Here is a 19,643-nt window from a genome sequence, read left to right as displayed (position 1 = left end):
AGAATCTACCAAAATACCTACCAGGAACATCACATTAATGACATAATATTGACAGCATTTTCTTTAAAGCCTGGAATTAAACAAAAATGCCCTCTCTTCACTTCTTCCATTTAACAGTATACTACAGAGCCTAACCAGTGTAGAAAGTCAGTGTAGTAAGTAAATCTTTAGAATAACTCCATAATCTAATGAGAGAATTCAGGAAGATTTCTAGATGCAGGCTCAACATAAAAATTAATAGCTAAATCAAGGATGCAGGTTGAAATCTTTACAGTAATTACTAAAAACATAGAAAAAGAGTATATGACTTCCAAGGTAATGACAGACGGTGAGAAGGAAAGAATTATATTATTAAAATTCAATCGAATGGAAACAGAATGTCAGTAGGAAAACAGAAGAGTTAAATAAAATAGATGTACATAGAACACTGTTCTCAACAATGCATAATACATGTTCTTTTCAAATGTACAGAAAACATTTGACAATATCGACCAAATTCTGGGCCATTAAGCAAGTCTAAACAAATTTCAAAGAACTAAAAAAAAAAAAAAATACATAGTATGTTCTGTGTCCACCACACAATATAATCAGAAATCAAAAATTTAAAGATAAATACAAAATTCTCATATGTTTGGAAATAAGGAAGTATACTTCTACATAACTCATGGGTCAAAAAAAAACAAGCACAAAGTTGGAACATAGTTTGAACTAAGTAAAATAAAAACACTAAAAATAAAAATTTATGGGACGAAACTAAAGCAATTCTTAGAGGAAAACTTGTAGCCTTAAATGGTAAATAGAAAAGATAGTGGTTGACACTCTAAGAATTATCCATGTCAAGAAGTCAGGAAAAGAACAAATTAATCCAAGGAGTACAGAAGAAAGTACTAAATATAATAGTAATTGATGAAATAAAAAATAAGTAAAAAATAGAGACCACAAATAGGCCAAAAACTTGGTTCGTTTAAAAGACTAGTAAAATTGATAAATCCCTGGTGCGACTACTCAGAAGAAAAAAGGGGAGAAGGCACCAAGAAAGCAAAGTCAGGAATAAAAAAGGGAACATCTCTGCAGACACTAAAATGGTAAAATGATATTGTGAACAATTTGATGTCAAGACAATTTGCAAAGTTAGATTAAATGGACAAATGCTGGGAAAACTATAATCTACCAAAATGGGCAAAAGAAATAAAATTATAAAAACATTCTATATAGGGAATTGAGCCATAATTTAAAGACCTCTCCAGAGAAAACTCTAGGCCAATGTGCGTTCACTGGTGAATTTCACTTTACACTTAGGAAGGAAAAAAATCAGCATACATAAATTTACCCAGAGAATAAAAACAGAGAAAATGAAATTTAACTCACTTTACGAAGCCAAGATTTGAAAAAACTATGAGAAAGGAAAATTATAACCAGTCGCTCAGACGACATGAATTTGAAAATCCTAAACAAAATATTAACGGACAGAATCCAGCAATTTAATAATAAAATAATTTAATAAGTATTTAACAAAATAATACAGCACAACTAAATTACATTTATTCCAGAAACATGTTGGTTTACCATTTAATCAATGTAATTAACCACATTTATTTATAGGATAAAGTAGAAAAATTATCATCTCAAAGATTCAGAAAAATCTTTAAGAATTCAACATCCATTCATGATTTAAAAAAACTCTTAGCAAGCTAAACGAATTTCCTTTTTCCTTCTTTCTTTTTTTTTTTTTTGTTTCATTTTTTGAGACAGAGTCTTACTCTGTCATCCAGGCTGGAGAGCAGTGGTGCGATCTTGGCTCACTGGAACCTCTGCCTCCTGGTTTCAAGTGATTCTCGTGCCTCAGCCGGAGTAGCTGGCATTACAGGCATGTGCCACCACACCTGGCAAATTTTTGTATTTTTTAGTAGAGACAGGGTTTCACCATGTTGCTTAGGCTGGTCTTAAACTCCTGGCCTCAAGTGATCTGCCCCCACTGGGCCTCCCAAAGTGCTGGGATTACAGGTGTAAGCCAAGGCGCCCAGCCAAGGAATTTCTTAATTGATAAATGGTCACTAATACACACACACACACACACACACACACACACACACACACACTCGCAAAGCATTTGGAGAGATGTTGAAAGCTTTTCCTTTGATAATGGAACTGTATGTTGATGGCTGCTATTGCCACTTCTAATTCTACACTGTACTGAATGTTCTAGCCAGTGATAGGGGAGATGAATGACGGAAATGGAAAAAGTATAATTTATTATTTTCATATGATGTAATCATGTACCATAAAATCCAAAAGAATCTATAGATAAATTAGTAGAACTAATAAGTGAGTTTAGGCTGGGCACGGTGGCTCAGGCCTGCAGTCCTAGCACTTTGGGAGGCTGAGGCTGGCAGATCACTTGAGCACAGAAGTTTGAGACCAACCTGGGCAACATAGCGAAACCCCATCTCTACAAAAAAATGAAAAAATTAGCTGGGCATGGTGGCACCTGCCTGCAGTGCTAGCTACTCAAGAGGCTGATATAGGAGGATCACCTGAGCCCAGGGAGGTTGAGGCTGTAGTGAGCCATGATCATGCCACTGCATTCCAGCCTGGGTGACAGAATGAGACTGCTTCAAAAAAAAAAAAAGTGAGTTTAGGAAAGTTGCTAACTGCAAGATTAATAAATAAAATGAAGTGCATTTAAAACAACAAAAAACATTTAGAAAATAAACATTTTAAAGGGATATCATTTAAATAACCACAAAAAAAATCTAAGAATAAATCTCACCAAAAATATGCAAGCTTTCTATACAGAAAATGAGAAAGCATTGTAAAGAGAAATTGAAGAGGACCTAATTAAATGAGAGAATACCTCTGTTCATGGGTTGGATGAGTCAATATTGTAAAGATTCAATTCTCCCCAGTCTATAAATTCAATGCAATTCCAAACAAATTTCTACCCAGTGTGTGTAACTTGACTAGTTGATTCTCAAATTTATATGGAAATATAGATGACCTAAAATACCCAAACAATTGTGAAGAATAAGAAGAAGATGATGAGGATATATTAGAAAGCTACAGTAAGATAGTTGTGCTATTGGCACACAGATGAAAAATCAATGAACAGAAGAGAAAGGTCAGAAACAGATTCATGTTCCTCAGGTTAGTAAACAAATGAAAATCTTCTGAACCAGTGTGCTGGAATAACTGGATAGCCATACACGAAAAAAGATGAAACCTGACGCCTTCCTCACACCACACACATAGATCAATTTTAAAAGGAATGAACCTTCCCGAAGAAAATACAGTAGTAAAATGTCCTTTAAACTCAAGGAAAATTTTCTTAATCAGGACACAAAAACACAAACTTTATAAAGAGAAAGCATGATACATATGATGGTAATACAACTAAGAACTTCTGTTAACCAAAAGCTACTCCTGAGAGACAGAAAAGGCAAATCACAGAGCAGAAAAGCTTTCTTGAAATACATTTATGACCAATAACAGAATTGAAATCAGAATACACAAAGAACTACAATCAGGAGAAAAAAGATGAATAATCCAGGAGAAAAGTGGTTAAGAAAATTAAAAAGTTACTTTACAAAAAAGGATATCCAGATACTTAATCTTAAAAAAACTTCCTCAATCTTATTAATTACAGAAATGCAAATGATCACCACCACAAGATGCCATCACACAAACACCCAAAGGCTAAAGATAAAAATACTCAGAATTGCAAGTATTGGGGAAGATATGGAATGCTTGAAGTCTACAACACCAGTGGAGTAAAAATTGGTACAACTGTTTTAGAAAACAGGTGACATTATCAAATAAAGTTCAAGATTCATTACCCTAAGACAGAACAATTTTAGTCTGAGGTATACATTCAACAAAAATGTGGCCACATGTGCAACAAGAAACGTGTATTTTTAAAAGCAGTATTATTGGGCTAGGCATGGTGGCTCATGCCTGTAATCCCAGCAATTTGGGAGGCAGAGGCAGGCACATCACTTGAGGTCAGGAATTTGAGACCAGCCTGGACAACATGGCAAAACCCCATCTCTACTAAAAATACAAAATTAGCTGGGTGTGGTGGTGGACGCCTGTAATCCCAGCTACTCTGGAGGCTCAGGCATGAGAATTGCTTGAACCCAGGAGGCGGAGGTTGCAATGAACTGAGATCATGTCACTGCACTCCAGCCTGGGTGACAGAGTGAGACTTAATCTCAAAACAAAAAAACAAAAAACATAATTTATCACAATAAAAATTGGAAACAACCCAAATGTAATAGAAAGAAAGAGATTCCATTTTCAGTCACAATTTGTGCAAGAATGAATATTTGAAAAGATGTGCAAAGACATGATTAAAAAAGTATAAAATATTATTAAAGAATGAACAAGATGACTCACATGTACAACTCAATATCGCAAAGTTGTCACTTCTCTCAAGTTAATCTATAAATTCAATGTAGTTCCAATAAAAATCCTAAAAATGTTTTATTATGGCGCTTCACAAAATGATTTTAAAATTGAATGTAACAATAAAGTTCCAAGAAGAGCAAGACTATTATGCCTTTATCAAACCACATTATAAAGCTACAATAATTACAAAAGTGTGGTAGAGAGAACTTAGGAGCAGTTTTGAATATTTATAGAAACTTGGTATATTACTGAGAGGGATTACAAATTAATGGAGAACAAAACAGCACGCAATTGATGGTGTTAGGACAATTGGCTATCTATATGAAAAAAAACACTTCCCCCAACTTCCAATTAGATTAAAGACCCAAATATTGAAAATGGAACTTGAATATTTTTGAAGAAATGTGGAATATCTTTACTACATCAGTATAGGGGGGTGAATTTCATAAACATGACAGAAAAGCGTGAAATATATACACACACATAGAAAAACAAATTTTACTATATTCAAAATTACAAACTTCTCTCCAGGCATGATGGCTCATGCCTGTAATCCCGGCACTTTGGGAAGCTGAGGTGGGTGGATCACTTGAGTCTAGGAGTTCGAGACCAGTTTGGACAACACAGTGAGACCCTGTCTCTATAAAAAAATACAAAAATTAGCCAGGCATGGTGACGCTCACCTGTAGTCCCACTTACTCAGAGCGGCTGAGATGGGAGGATCGCTTGAACCCCGGGAGGTTCAGGCTGCAATGAGCAGAGATCGTGCCACTGCACTCCAGCCTGAGTGACACAGTGAGATCATGTCTCAAAACAAAACAAAAATTTACAAACTTTTGTACAACAAAATAAATCACAATCAAATTTAAAAGGCAACATGTGGGGAGAATATAATTATAATACTAAGAAAAATTGGCATTCAGATTCTTTAAAGAACTCCTATAAATCAATATAAAATATTTTTACTATCATGATACTACTGGTAACCTGCAGGCAGCAACCAACCAGAAGATAGCAAGACTAATATGAATGAACACATAAAAAAGAGGCTGCTCTCGTACATACCAGCTGAATATTAGCCCTCTAAACAACCTCTAACAAAATCAACAAAATATTATGTGAACACAGAATAATGTAAACCCCCTCTCAGCAAAAAAGAAAAAAAGTCAAATTTGAAATGATTGTTTTCCTTCAAGCAAGGAATTAGCATTAGTTAATAGAAAACTGATGCTGACTTCTTTAATAATAACATTTTAGGTTGGACAATGTGAAATGGCCATTTTTAAAGCAAAAGATGGTTAAAAACTGGCAATTTCAAATGATTCAACCTCTATATTCTTAACTATGGTACTGTAAATTGCCAGTTTATATACAATATTCCAACCTGTAGAGCTAAACCCAGAACCTGTATATTAACTAATATACAGCTAAACACAGAACCTGTATTTTAACTGATGGGCTTGAAACTAGTCAATAAGACTAAAACTTGATTTTACTGAATTATATAAGTCAGTTGATGGTGCTATGTTTTCCTGGAATTTGATATAAAAATTGATTTACAGCCCACTAAAAATGTAATTATTTATGTTTGTCAAAATTTGTGAAATATGCTTAGATGATTATTTAAAGCCTAAACCTGAATGAGAGAAAATCTAACTAAACTTAAATTGGTTGGATTTACAAATGGCTTTTTTCCCCCATTTTCACCCCACCAATGTCAACTTCTTCGTATCATTACACTATAAAAATTCCAGTATAATTTTTGATATAGCATCTCTGTTGGCTCCCTTAATCTAAAATGTTCTCACAAAGTTTAAGAACAACCTTAAATATTACTGGAACAAAAACAGACATATAGACCAATGGAACAGAATACAAAGCCGAGAAAAAATCCATGCATTTATACTCAGCTGATATTCAACAAAGGTGCCAAGAATCCAAGATGGGGAAAGGACAGTCTCTTCAATGAACAATACTGGGGAAACTGAATATCCACTTGCAGAAAAATGAAATTGCAACCTATCTCACCCAATATACAAAAATCATCTCAAAGTAAATGCTTAACTGTGAAACATGAAATTGGAAAACTACTAGAAGAAAAGATAGGTGAAAATCTTCTTGACATTGGTCTGGGCCAAGATGTTTTTGGATATGACTGAAAAGCATAGGCAACGAAAGAAAAAGTAGACAAATGATACTGTATCAAACTAAAACGCTTTTGCACAGCAAAGGAAATATTTATAGAGTAAAGAGACAACCTACAGAATGGGAGAAATATCTACAAAGCATACATTCGATAATAGGTTAACAGATTTTTTAAAAAAGGAATTCAGACAACACAATAGCAAGAGAATAAGTTACTTCTCTAGAAAATGGGCAAAGAACCTGAAAAGATATTTCTCAACAGAAGACACACAAATGGCCAAGAGGTATAATGAGAAAATGCTAAACATCATTAATCATCAGGGAAAAGCAAATTAAAACCACAAAGAGATATCCTCACACCTGTTAGGATGGTCATTAACAAAAAGACAAAAGAAGAGTTGGTGAGGATGAAGAGAAAAGGGAACCCCCTTGTACACTGTTGGTGTCAATGTAAATTAGTAGTTATTGTGGAAAACAGCACTGAGATTCCTCAAAAAACCAAAAATAGAACTACCATATGATTTGGAGATTCCACTTCTGGGTATATATCCAAAGGAAATGAAATCTGCACTCCCATGTTCACTGCAGCATTATTCATAATACCCAAGCTATGGAGTCGATCTAAATGTCATCAGTGGATAAATGGATAAATAATATATGGTACATATAATTAAAGGCACACTATTCAGCCTTAGGGGAGATCCTGTCACTCGAGATAATATGGACGAACCTGGAGAACATTATGCTAAGTGAAATAAGCCAGGCGTAGAAAGACAAATACTGCATGTCTCACTTATTTGTGGAATCTAAAAAAGTCAAATTCATAGAAGCAGAGAGTAGAATGGTGGTTACCAGGGGCTGGGGAGACAAAACTTGGGGGATTGTGAAGATGTTGGTTTTTACTTTATGATTATTGTTATTTTTTTAGATGGAGTTTTGTTCTTGTTGCTCGGGCTGGAGTGCAATGGTGCGATCTCAGCTCACTGCAACCTCTGCCTCCCAGGTTCAAGCGATTCTTCTGCCTCAGCCTCCCGAGTAGCTGGGATTACAGGTGCATGCCACCACACCTGGCTAATGTTTTGTAATTTTTAGTAGAGATGGGGCTTCACCATGTGATCCACCTGCCTCAACCTCCCAAAGTGCTGGGATTACAGGTGTGAGCCACTGTGCCCAGCCTGAGATGTTGATTAAAGGATGCAAAATTTCAGTTAGACAGGAAGAATAAGTTCAGGAAATTTATTGTACAACATAGTGACCACAGTTAATAATCATGTATACTTGAAAATTGCTGAGACAGTAGATTTTAAATGTTCTCACACAAAAATATGTGGAGTAATGCATATGTTAATTAGCTTGATTTAGCCATTTCACAATGTTTACGTATATCAAAACATCATGTTGTACACCATAAATATATTGGTTCTTTATTTGTTAATTTAAAAATAAAAAAGATCAGCCTTAAATAAAAGTACTCTGATATTCTAAAATTAAAGACTGTTTGTATTTTGAGAGATATAAACTGGCAAACCAAAAATAAAGAAATCCAAATACTAGTAAAACAAGGGAAAATATGCTCAACCTTCCTTAGTTCTTTTTTCCTACTTTCTTCCCTTCCTTATCCTCTCCCTATCTCCTACCCTTCCTCGTCTCCTCTTTCCTTTCTCCTTCCATTCTTTCAGTCTTGGAGCTAATATTTAAAAATGCTAACAATTATTAATACATATTAATAGCAATACGTATCTTGTTCTTGTACTTTATGTATATTTACATATCTTTAGAAATGGAGAAATAAAAAGGAAAATGCTATTACCTGTGCCTCCTTTACAGTGAATCGCTACGATGTTTTCAAGATCTTGAGCCATCCACTCATTTACTTCCTTGGTGAAAACCACCATCTGACTGATTTCAAGTTTAAGATTTTTAGTTAAAATATTTTCAAAAAATCAAGCCCAATATATGAGTAATGTACATACTGCATAGATTGTAGACTCGATAGTGGTTTCGGTGTTTCTTATCTAGAAACCGCACAACTTCCTAAAAAAGACAAACACATATCTTACATATTTACATGGCACCAACATAAGCTATTTCCTAGGGGGAACCTAAAATGGTTATTACATTTATTAGTTTGTCTCTCACTAGCATCTTCTAGGGGAGATTCAGGGAATAAGAGGGTATGCAAATTTCAAGTTCTAATCCACTGTGATTTTTCAAATAGTCCACAAGTATGTTTGCCTACTCAGATGAGTCTCTATTGTAAATACACACTGTTTAAAGCTATCAGATAAGTAAATTAGCTGGTTAACTAACTTTAAGTAATTTGTTCTAAATCATTAATTCACAGTTAATATGGTTCTTGTTTAAATCTAATTCATATTCGTTCTTATTTAAATTTAATTCTGAATAGATACATCTTTAGAGAGTGATCTGCATATTACAGTCTATCTAAGCACCATGTAAACAAATAAATGCAAAAAGTATATAGTATGATTGTGTGTATGTGTGATAGAAAAAGATAAACATATCAAATTTTAAATAACTGGTAACAATATGGAGACTTTTTTGGCTCATTTGTTCTCTTTATTTTTTTAAATGAAGATATATGTGTACCTATAAGTGTGTGTGTATATATATATATATGTATATATGTATAACCTTTAAAATGAAAAACAAATAGTAGTTATAATTTAAAATACAATCAATACCACTATATGAATCCAACTTTCAGTAAATACATCTTTCTGAAACATACACACACATACGTATATATCTCTGTGCAACAACAAAAATGACACAAAATTTTAAAACTGATTAGTATGGTACCCTCAGAGCAATGTTTACTGGCTTAATATTGAGAAAAATAAAATGAAGGTATCAAAGTCATCCATTTATTAAACTGGCTATCTCTGTTAAGAGGAAATAATAAGTCAAAAAGATGAACACTCTGAATCTGCATAGTGGGGGAGGCAAGGATAAATAGTTTTATATACTTCAGGTGTATCCTCCCCCCAGGTGATGGCTTTGTTCTTATCAATCTCTATGTTAAGATAATCCAATGGCCTGACCTGTCTTCCACCTGAAGAGACCATGGAGATTAGGCTCAGTCTTGTGCTTGCTTCCCTTTTCCACGGTGTGGCACTGGGCACGCTTCTGAACAAAAATTTTCTTGCCTTTCTCAGCATCACCCATATTTAATTCTCTCTTTCATCACTGGCACTACAAAGGTTCCCGCTCAGAAGCCAGATGTCCCGCTCTATGTACCATATTTTCTTTATCTAATCTATCATCGACTGGCATTTAGGTTGATTCCATGTCTTTGCTCTTGTGAATACTGCTGCAATGAACATATGTGTGCATGCATGTATTTTTATAAGACAATGATTTATATTCCTTTGGGTATATACCCCATAATGGGATTGCTGGGTCTGATGGTATTTCTGCCTCTAGGTCTTTGAGGAATTGCCACACTGTCTTCCACATGGCTTGAACTAATTTACACACCCACCAACAGCATTTCTTTTTCTCTGCAACCTTCCCAGCATCTGTTATTTTTTGGCTTTTTAATAGTAGCCATTCTGACTGGCATGAGATGGTATCTCATTGTGGTTTTGTTTGCATTTCTTTAATGATCAGTGATGTTGAGTTTTTTTTCATATTTTTGTTGACTGCATGCATGTCTCTTTTGGGAAGTGTCTGTTCAGATCCTCTGCCCACTTTTTAATGGGGTTGTGTTTTTCTTGTAAATTTAGGTTCCTCATAGACTCTGAAGGAGATATTACCAGTGAAGCCTGAGAAACAGCAAAGATGGCAGCCAGCTCCTTCCTTTGGAAGCTCCATCCCAGGGGGATACTGACCTGTAGCCAGCCCGCACATACCTGCAAGAGGTGGCTGGAGACCCCTGTTGGGCATTCTCACCCAGTCAGGAGGCATGGGATCAGGGACCCAGCCAAAAAAACAGTCTGGCTGCTTTGGGGTAGAGCAGGTGTGCTGCACTGTGAGGGATCCTTCCTCCTCCGGACCACCTGTATTCTCCAAAGCCAGCAGGTTGGAGTGGCTGAGTTGACCAAACTGCAGAGGTGGCAGCTGCCCCTCCCACCAGGAGCTCCATTTCAGGGAGAGATCAAAGCTCTGTCCATAGAACTGTTGCTGGAGTGGTTAAAGCCCCTACAGGGATTCCTGCCCAGTGAAGAGGAATGGATTGGGGTCCTGCTTAAAGAGGTAGTCTGGTCATGATCTGGCAAGCCAGCTGTGCTGTGTCGTGGGGAACTCTTCCTTGTCCAGACTGTCTGTATTCTCCATAGCTGGCAGGCTGGAGTGGCTGAGTCTATGAACCACAGTGATGCTGGCTGCCTCTCCCCACCTCCCCGGGAACTCAGACCCATCTGAGGTGGATTCCAACCTGCTGCTGTTGGCAGGCTAGGATTCCAAGCCAGTGGGTCTTAACTTGTGAGGTGTCAAGGAAATGGGGCCTGCAGAATGATGCTGCCTGGCTCCCTGGATTCAGCCCCCTTCCCAGAGATACGTATGGACAGATTTCCCACTGTGCTGAAGATCCCCGGGGCTAGAGTGTGTAAAACTCCTGGGTTTCTGTGTGTGCCTGAGCAGCTGATGTGCCCAGACTCCATACAGGTCTGTGTATCAGACCCACAGCCCTGGTGGCATGGGCTCACAAGGGGATCTCTTGATCCACGGCTTGCAAAGATCCATGAGAGAAACACGGTTTCCCGGGCAGGACTGCACACTCACTCACAGCTTCCCTTGGCTGGGAGTGGGGGTTCCTTTGGCTCCGTGCCGCCCCCGGCTGGGCCATCGCACTCCCTGCCTGCTTGTCTTCATTCTCCATTGGTCAACCTGTTCATCCAGTCAGTCCCAATGTGAGAACCTGGTTATCTCAGTTGAAGGTGCTGAATTTCCTCGCCCCTTTTCATTCTTTGTGAGCACTGCAGACTGCAGCTGCTTCTAATTGGCCATCTTGCATCACTCTAAACATTTCTTTTTTAGCCCTAGTTCTTAATTCCTACAGCCCTTGGTTTATCACTAGTTTCTTGATAAAACAATCCATCCACGTTCTCTAGTCATGGGATGATGACTCAGGCCAGGTATCCAGGACATTTTCTGGGAAGTAGCTAAACTTGCAGCCCTGTCCTGTTCAGAACTGAGCTAACACACTGCAGAGAGGTACTCCTTCCACCTCTCGGCAACTGATACCAGCCCTAGATAGTTATACTTTTATTGAGGTATAATAAGTATTGTAAATTACATAAAATTAAACAATGATCCTTTCAAGCTGGCATTTCACAGTAAACAGCATTATATGTTTGAAATTAATTTAGTCATCCACAGAGCCTAAAGCAATATGCCCCGACTATAATTTAGGATCTCAACCTAAGAAAACACATTTTGGGTTATGGCATCCCCATCTTTCTTCCCTATGGTAGACTATCAAAAACGGCCACAATTCTTTATAATTCCTTCCATCAAGAGTTGGAGTTTATTTTCTACTCCTTGAATCCAGACTGGTAGTGTAATTTGCATTGTCCAATAAAATGGGGTAGAATTAATATATAATTTTGAGCCTGGGCCTGAAGAGGATTTGCATTGTTTTGTTGCCACTCCTCAGACTCTTGCCTCTGCCATCATGTGAACAGGCCTGAAGTAGCCTACTGGAGAACGAGAGACCACATGGGGCCATTCAGCCAAGTCAGGTAATATTCTTTCCTTTCATTTAAAAAATCTGTTTCCGTCATTCTTTAAAAATATTTTTAATTGACACATAATACTTGTTCATATTTATAAGGTAGAGACGGATATCTCAATACTTGTATACAATGTGTAATGATCAAATCAGGATAATCACCATATCTATCACCTCAAATATTTATCATTCTTTGTGTTGGGAACACTTAACATCCTCTCTATTTAAAAATATACAATAAATTATAGTTAACTGTAGTTACCCTACAGCACTACAGAACACCAGAACTTATTCCTATCTGTAAGCTTAAATCTGATATTTCTTTGTTGATTTTCTGTCTAGATGATCTGTCCAGTGGTTAAGAGTGGGGTGCTAAAGGCCCCAACTGTTACTGCATTGGAGTCTATCTTTCCCTTTAGACCTAAAAATATTTGCCTTGTTTATCTGAGTGCTCTAGTGTAGGGTACATACATATTTACAATTATTCTATCTTATTGCTAAGTTGATCTCTTTATTATTATACAATGACCTTCTTTGTCTCTTCATACAGTTGGACTTAAAGTCTGTTTTTATCTGATAAGTATGGCTACCTCTGCTCGCTTTTGTTTTCTGTTTGCCTGGAATATCTTCTTCTATCCCTTCACTTCCAGTCTGTATGATCCTTTACAGGTGAAGTTAGTTTCTTGTAGGCAGCATACAGTTTGGTCTTTTTTTTTTTTTTTTTAAATCTTGGCAGGCAACTCTGTATCTTTTAATTGGGAATTTGATCTGTTTACATTACATTCAAGGTTACTATTAATAGATTAGGTTTTATCCTGTCATTTTGTTCATTTTTTTCTGGTTGTTTTGTATATCCTTTGTTCTTTTCTTCACCTTTTTTTTTTTTAAATCTTTGTGATTTGGTCACTTTCTGTAGTGACAAAGTTTGATTCTTTTCTCTTTCTCATGTGTATATCTGCACTACAGGTGAGTTTTACACGTTTGTGTGTTTTGACAATGGTAATCATCCTCTTGCTTCCAGATGTAGAACCACCTTAAGCAGTCCTTGTAAGTTCAGTCTAGTGGGAATGAATTCCTTCAGTTTTTGCTTGTATAGGAAATACTTTATTTCTCCCTCATTTCTAGGGGATAGCTCTACTAGGTATAGTATTCTTGGTTGACAGTTGGTTTTTTTTTTTTCCTTCAGTACTTTGGATATATCATCCCATCTTATTGTCTACTGACCTGTAAAGTTTCCACTGGGAAATCCACTGCTAATCAAATGGAGTTTCCCTTATATGTGACTTGATGCTTTTTTCTTGCTGTTTTTAACATTTCCTTTTTTTTTTTTTTTTTTGGATACAGTCTTGCTCTGTCACCCAGGCAGTAGTGCAGTGGTGTGATCTTGGCCCACTGCAACCTCCACCTCTTGGGTTTAAGCAATTCTCGTGATTCAGCTTCCCAAGTAACTGGAACTACAGGTTCACACCACCACACCCAGGTAATTTTTTTGTATTATTAGTAGAAATGCGGTTTCTTCATGTTGGCCATGCTCACCTTGAACTCCTGGCCTCAAGTGATCCACCAGCCTCAGCCTCCCAAAGTGCTGGGATTACAGGTGTGAGACACCTCACCTGATGAATATTCCCTCTTTTTGACTTTTGACTACTATGCACCTCAGAGAAGACCTTTGTGGGTTGAATCTATTTGAGAACCTTTGAGCTTCCTAGATTTTGGCCATATCTCTCCCACGTCTGTTTTTAAAGCTCTTTATTGTTTTTTTTTTTTTTTTTGAGACAGGGTATCACTCTGCCACCCAGGCTGGAGTGCAGTGGCACAATCTTGGCTCACTGCAACCTCCACCTCCTGGATTCAAGCAATTCTTGTGTCTCAGCCTCCCAAGTAGCTTGGATGGCAGGCATGCACCACCAAACCCAACTAATTTTTGTATTTTTTAGAGACAGGATTTCGCCATGTTAATCAGGCTTGTCTTGAACTGCTGGCCTCAAGTGATCCACTGCCTTGGCCTCCCAAAGTGCTGGGATAACAGGTGTGAACCACTTCACCTGGACTCTTGATTGTATTTTTATTTTATTCCTTAAATTCTTCAGCTCCACAATCTGTGTCTGGTTTTTAATGATATATATATCCTTGTTGAATTTCTCATAAGATCATAAATTGTTTTTCTAATTTCATTGATTTGTCTATCTGTATTCTCTGTATCTCATAGTTTCGTTAAGATCATTATTTTGAATTCCTTCTTAGCCATTTGATATACTCTTTAAATTTAGGGTCTGTTAATGGGGAATTATGGTGTTTCTTTGGAGGTGTAATGTTTCCTTGCTTTTCACGTTTCTTGTGGCCCTAAACTGATTTTTGCACATCTGGGGGAACAGTTGCCTCTTCCAATGTTAGGGAGTTTTCACAGAGAAATACTTTTTCCAATAGTTGTCTCCTATAGTGTTCATTGAGTAGGGTGCTTTGACTTTGGATCTGGGTGGGTACAGTAATATAGTCTTCAGGTGACTTTTTTGGCTGTAATCAGCATTCAGTGGTGTCTGTGAGTGCCTCAGTGGCCTGATGGTGAGTGTTTGTGGAGACAGTGGTATGGCTTTTCTTGGTGTGAGAGCCATCATTCAGATTAGTTCTCAGGCCTTAGGCATATGCATGCTAGCTGCAGTGGCTTTGCTAGTTGTGGGGTACTGCCAACAGCAGGGCAGGCACCAGGCAGGCCAGTCCTCAGTGCCTTAGAAGTGCATGCGGCAAATGGGGGCTCTGCTGGTGAAGGGGGTGGGGCTGTTGGCAGCAGTGGGTGCCAGATGGGATGGGCCTTGGGCCTTGGGGGGTGCATTTAGCATGCAGTGGCTCTGTCAGTCGAAGGCAGCCAAGTCATTTTAGACTAGCCAGTCCTCAGATGACCCAGTAGCTGCCCACAGATACATGAATGAGCTTAGTTGAGACAGGAAATCCTTTCTGCAAGCACCTAAATTGGACAGTTAAGCCCATACCAAATTCACAAACCACAGTATCATGAGCCAAATAAATAGTTGCTGTTATAAGCCAGTAAGTTTTGGGGTGGTTTGTAACCACTGGCACAATTGTAACTGGTATCAATCCATTATGATTTTTTTCCTTGAAAGAGTACATTTTTAAAAGAATACTGCCATATCTGGGTCAGTATTAAACTTATGACTACACAGTCTACATTCACCAAGAAATGAGTATTTGTCAGATAAAGACCCTTACCTCGATTGGATTTCTATAGAAAGACTGCCTTCCAGAAGATGGAAATGACATAGCAATAATACGTTCTAAAAGTCAAAATCATCACTATTACAAACATTATTATAGATTTCATATAACATACAAAAAAATTAACTTATACATGATCAGACTCCATTTTCACAGAAAAAAACCTTTTAAGATTGAGGTTGACAGAAAAGAGCTAATACTCAGGATAATCAAATAACAAATTATACAACACAATGACCATTAAACTGCCATGGAGTTCTTAAGTCTCCACTAGTTCTAACTGTATGCCATGTATTTATGATGGCCTCAGTCTGAAGTTCCCCCTGTTCTTCGAATTTATTTCTTATCTTAAATACCACAGAAAATCCAAGATTTCTGGGCACCAGTGATGGTGGGAACTCCCAAGGTGCTTTGCAGCCCTCTGACTCAGAAAACCTGAGATCTACAAAGCACTGACCTCATTCTCTAGGATTCTAGGATAAGAAGAGGTCTCTGTGGGATCCTTGGGACTCAGAAATAACTACTAGAGGTTAATAAATTGAAACTCAAATGGAGTCAGCTGAAAATCCATTCGAGTTCCTATGCTGCAACTGAGTAGTCCTGAATGGAGAAGACATGCAGATCTTCCATTGCCAGGGCTAAACCACAAATATGTCACACTATCACAGTAGCATATATCCTCATGAATAAAGAATATTTTGAATGAATGTGTCTTAGATGAGGCAAAAAAATACAATTACAAGAAAAAGTGAAGTAATACAAGTAAATCAACGGTTAAGTGTCACAAACCTGTAACGTAAGTGAGGTCTAGGTCAAATCCATCCCTTGTGTATCGCCTTTTGTTTTCTGAAACCTGACAGTTTAAAATCATCATTAGTTTGTGAAACACTCATCAACATAAAAATAAAAAACATTATATAGTATAGATATCAACCCTTGTCAATGGGTCCCAAAACACAAAATATTTTTGCGAATCATAAGCATGTTTTGCCCACTTACCCGCCTTCTTAACAGCTTTTCAAGTTGTCTTTTTTGATGAAACAGATGAAAAATTCTTAACAGAATAATAAGTCGTAGAAGTCGAAGTAAAGGTGTCCATCTAAGAATAAATTTAAAAGATCCATTTTTGCTTCAGAAACAGAATTTTATCAATATAAACTATGTCTAGAGCAGCAGTTGTTAACCAGAGGCAATTTTCCCTCCTCTCCCCAATTACCTACCTGGGGGATATTTGGCAATGTCTGGAGGCATTTAGGTTTTCACCACTGGCGTGCGTGCGTGTGTGTGTCTGTGTGTTACTTACATCTAGTGAATAGAGGCCAGGAATTTTGCTAAACACCCTACAATTAATATAACTGCTCACCACCCTCTTATGACAATGATCTGGCCCAAAATGTCAGTAATGCTGAGGCTGAGAAATTCTGGTCTAGAGAAATAGTGATACAATAGACTCTTAGCATCTGTAAATTTAATTTTGGGATTTAAGACTAGCATTTTCAATTTTTCCACATCAAAACAAATCGATTATTCTTGTTCATCTTTGTTATTCCCATGAGTAACAGATGTTCACTACAGCTGCTACTACACATCAGGGAGGCAACAGATTGAGATACTTCTGAAGTGTGCTAGCTGGAATCTCCCCTACCATCAGAACCACCAAAGCAGAGAACTGATGGTCCGGACTGGTGCTTCTCTGATTTGGGCACACATCAATAAGAGCCACCTGGAAAAGCTTGTTAAGCTGCAGATTGCTGGGTCCCAGAGATACTGATTCAGTGGGTCCAGGGTGGGGCCTAAGGTATTTTTCTTCTTATATTTCTAGCAAACTGTCAAGTGATGCTGACGTTTCTAATCAGAGGACCACATTGGCTGAGGTTATTTTCAAATAACTCCAAAAGCCTATCACTTAACATGCTTTTAGTTAGGGCCTGAGCTGTAGTCCAGGGAAGCTAGGGTACAAAAAGAAACCAGCTATTTGACCCATGAACAAGCTTAGGAAGCCACAGTCTACATCCCAGTATACATTTGCTCTTTCATTTTCCTCATTGTCACAGTAAAAAAAGAGTCACCAGGGCTTCATATACTCTTTAGTTTCCCAATCCCTAACACTTCTAACTTTGCCTAAGCTTTCTTTGTTTCTACCACAACTATACTGCAAAACTCTACTATTGTGTTGCCACGTGTTATCTCCTAGTTTCTGTTCTGTTTGCTATTTTTTAGAAACTCATGATTGAAGTCACTCTAATTTTGCGTATGCTCAAATAAATTCCCTCTTGGCTGTAGGAAAAATCCAGACAGAACATTATGTGTAAGGGATTTGTAGTTGAAGCACAGAGGGGAATTGTTTTCAATATAAATTTTTTTGATATAGCAGATATTAAACTGATAATAATATTATGCTTGATCTTAGCCAAAAGGCCAAAAAATGATACAAATGGGAATTTGACGAGAACTTCAAAATGTAGAGAAGTTAAAGTTAGTACAAGAGTAAAAGTCCTTCTTTGGGGTACTGCATCTTCTTTATTCCATTAATGGTACTTAGCCTGTATACTCTTCACCGGTCCCTAAATATCACAATCTTTTAGTTTCAAAGTATGTGGGAATTTACCTAAACATTTCATTTTAAAGCAATGTATTTGGTATAGAATGAGAACATTTGAAGTTGAAAAGATTATATAGAATAAAAGGCACAGAAAATGCTAAAATTAATGAAAAACTTTAAGAGAGGTAAGTCTTATGTTTCATACCTGGGAATATTCCTAAGCAACTTAATGTCAAAAAAAAATGTAAACGACATCAACCAGCAGAAGAATCACAATAATGGCAGTATCTAAAATGTTAAATAAGTCAGAAAAATACTGCTGTCTCCTGTAATATAAAACAAAAAAATAAGTTCATTCCCCCCTGCAAGAAGAGATAGGAATATTTAAAGACCACAAACTATTGACTCATCCCCATTAAGAATTCTACTATCAAGAATTATTTAAAATGTATTTTCTAGAGTAGACTAAGGGAAAAATATAACATTCATGGGAAGTTTTCAAACAATAAAATTATATTCATCATTTGACACTTATATGTGACTAAAACACCAACATGGCAATTCAAACATAATAAGAGATATAACTAAATGCGTAATAATCACACTCATTGTGGACAATGGGGTATCTATCCCCTCAAGCATTTATCATTCATGTTACAAACAATCCAATTACACTCTTTCAGTCATTTAAAAATATACAATCAAGTTATTGTTGACTATGGTCAATCTGTTGTGCTATCAAATAGTAGGCGTTACTCATTCTATTTTTTTGTACCCATTAACCATCCCCACCTCCCCACCCCCAAGCCCCTACTACCATTCCCAGCCTCTGATGACCAGCCGTCTACTCTCTAGGTCTATGAGTTCAATTTTTTTTTTTTTTTTTTTTTTTTAGAGCCCCATAATAAGTGAGAACATGTGATGTTTATCCTTCTGTGCCTGGCTTATTTCACTTAACGAACATAGTGATCTCCAGTTCCATCCATGTTGTTCCAAATGACAGGATCTCTTTTTTTTTTTTTTTTTTTTTTTGAGATGGAGTTTCACTCTTGTTGCCCAGGCTGGAGTGCAATGGCGTGATTTCGGCTCACTGCAACCTCCACCTCCTGGGTTCAAGCGATTCTCCTGCCTCAGCCTCACGAGTAGCTGGGATTACAGGCGCCCGGCACCACACTCAGCTAATTTTTGTATTTTTAGTAGAGATGGGGTTTCTCCATGTTGGTCAGGCTGGTCTCGATCTCCCGACTTCAGGTGATCTGCCCATCTCAGCCTCCCAAAGTGCTGGGATTAGAGGCATGAGCCAGTGCACTTGGCCAGGATCTTATTGTTTTTTATGGCTAAATAATACTCTCCTGTGTATATGTACTATATTTTCTTTACCCATTCATCTGTTGATGGGCACTTAGGTTGCTTCCAAATCTTAGCCATTATGAACAGTGCTGCAACAAACAGGGAATGCAGATATCTCTTCTATATACTGATTTCCTTTTTTGTGGGTATCTACCCAGCAGTGGGATTGCTGGATCATATGGTAGTTCTATTTTTAGTTTTTTGAGTAACCCCCAAACTGTTCTCCAATTGGTTCCACTAATTTACATTTCCATGAACAGTGTATGAGGGTTCTCT

At 37.3% G+C, this 19,643-nt stretch overlaps 1 pseudogene; it reads right to left on the bottom strand.

Moving 5' to 3' along the window:
- Positions 1 to 6,192: 6,192 nt before the first annotated feature.
- Positions 6,193 to 19,643, bottom strand: part of LOC129528461 (putative tyrosine-protein phosphatase TPTE) — a 35,299-nt pseudogene continuing 21,848 nt past the window's right edge.

This window comes from Gorilla gorilla, chromosome 17 (genome assembly GCF_029281585.2).
Source record: "Gorilla gorilla gorilla isolate KB3781 chromosome 17, NHGRI_mGorGor1-v2.1_pri, whole genome shotgun sequence".
Taxonomy (NCBI): Eukaryota; Metazoa; Chordata; class Mammalia; order Primates; family Hominidae; genus Gorilla; species Gorilla gorilla.
The sequence above is the reverse complement of the archived record's forward strand: the minus strand, read 5'-3'. Positions and strand labels throughout refer to the sequence as shown.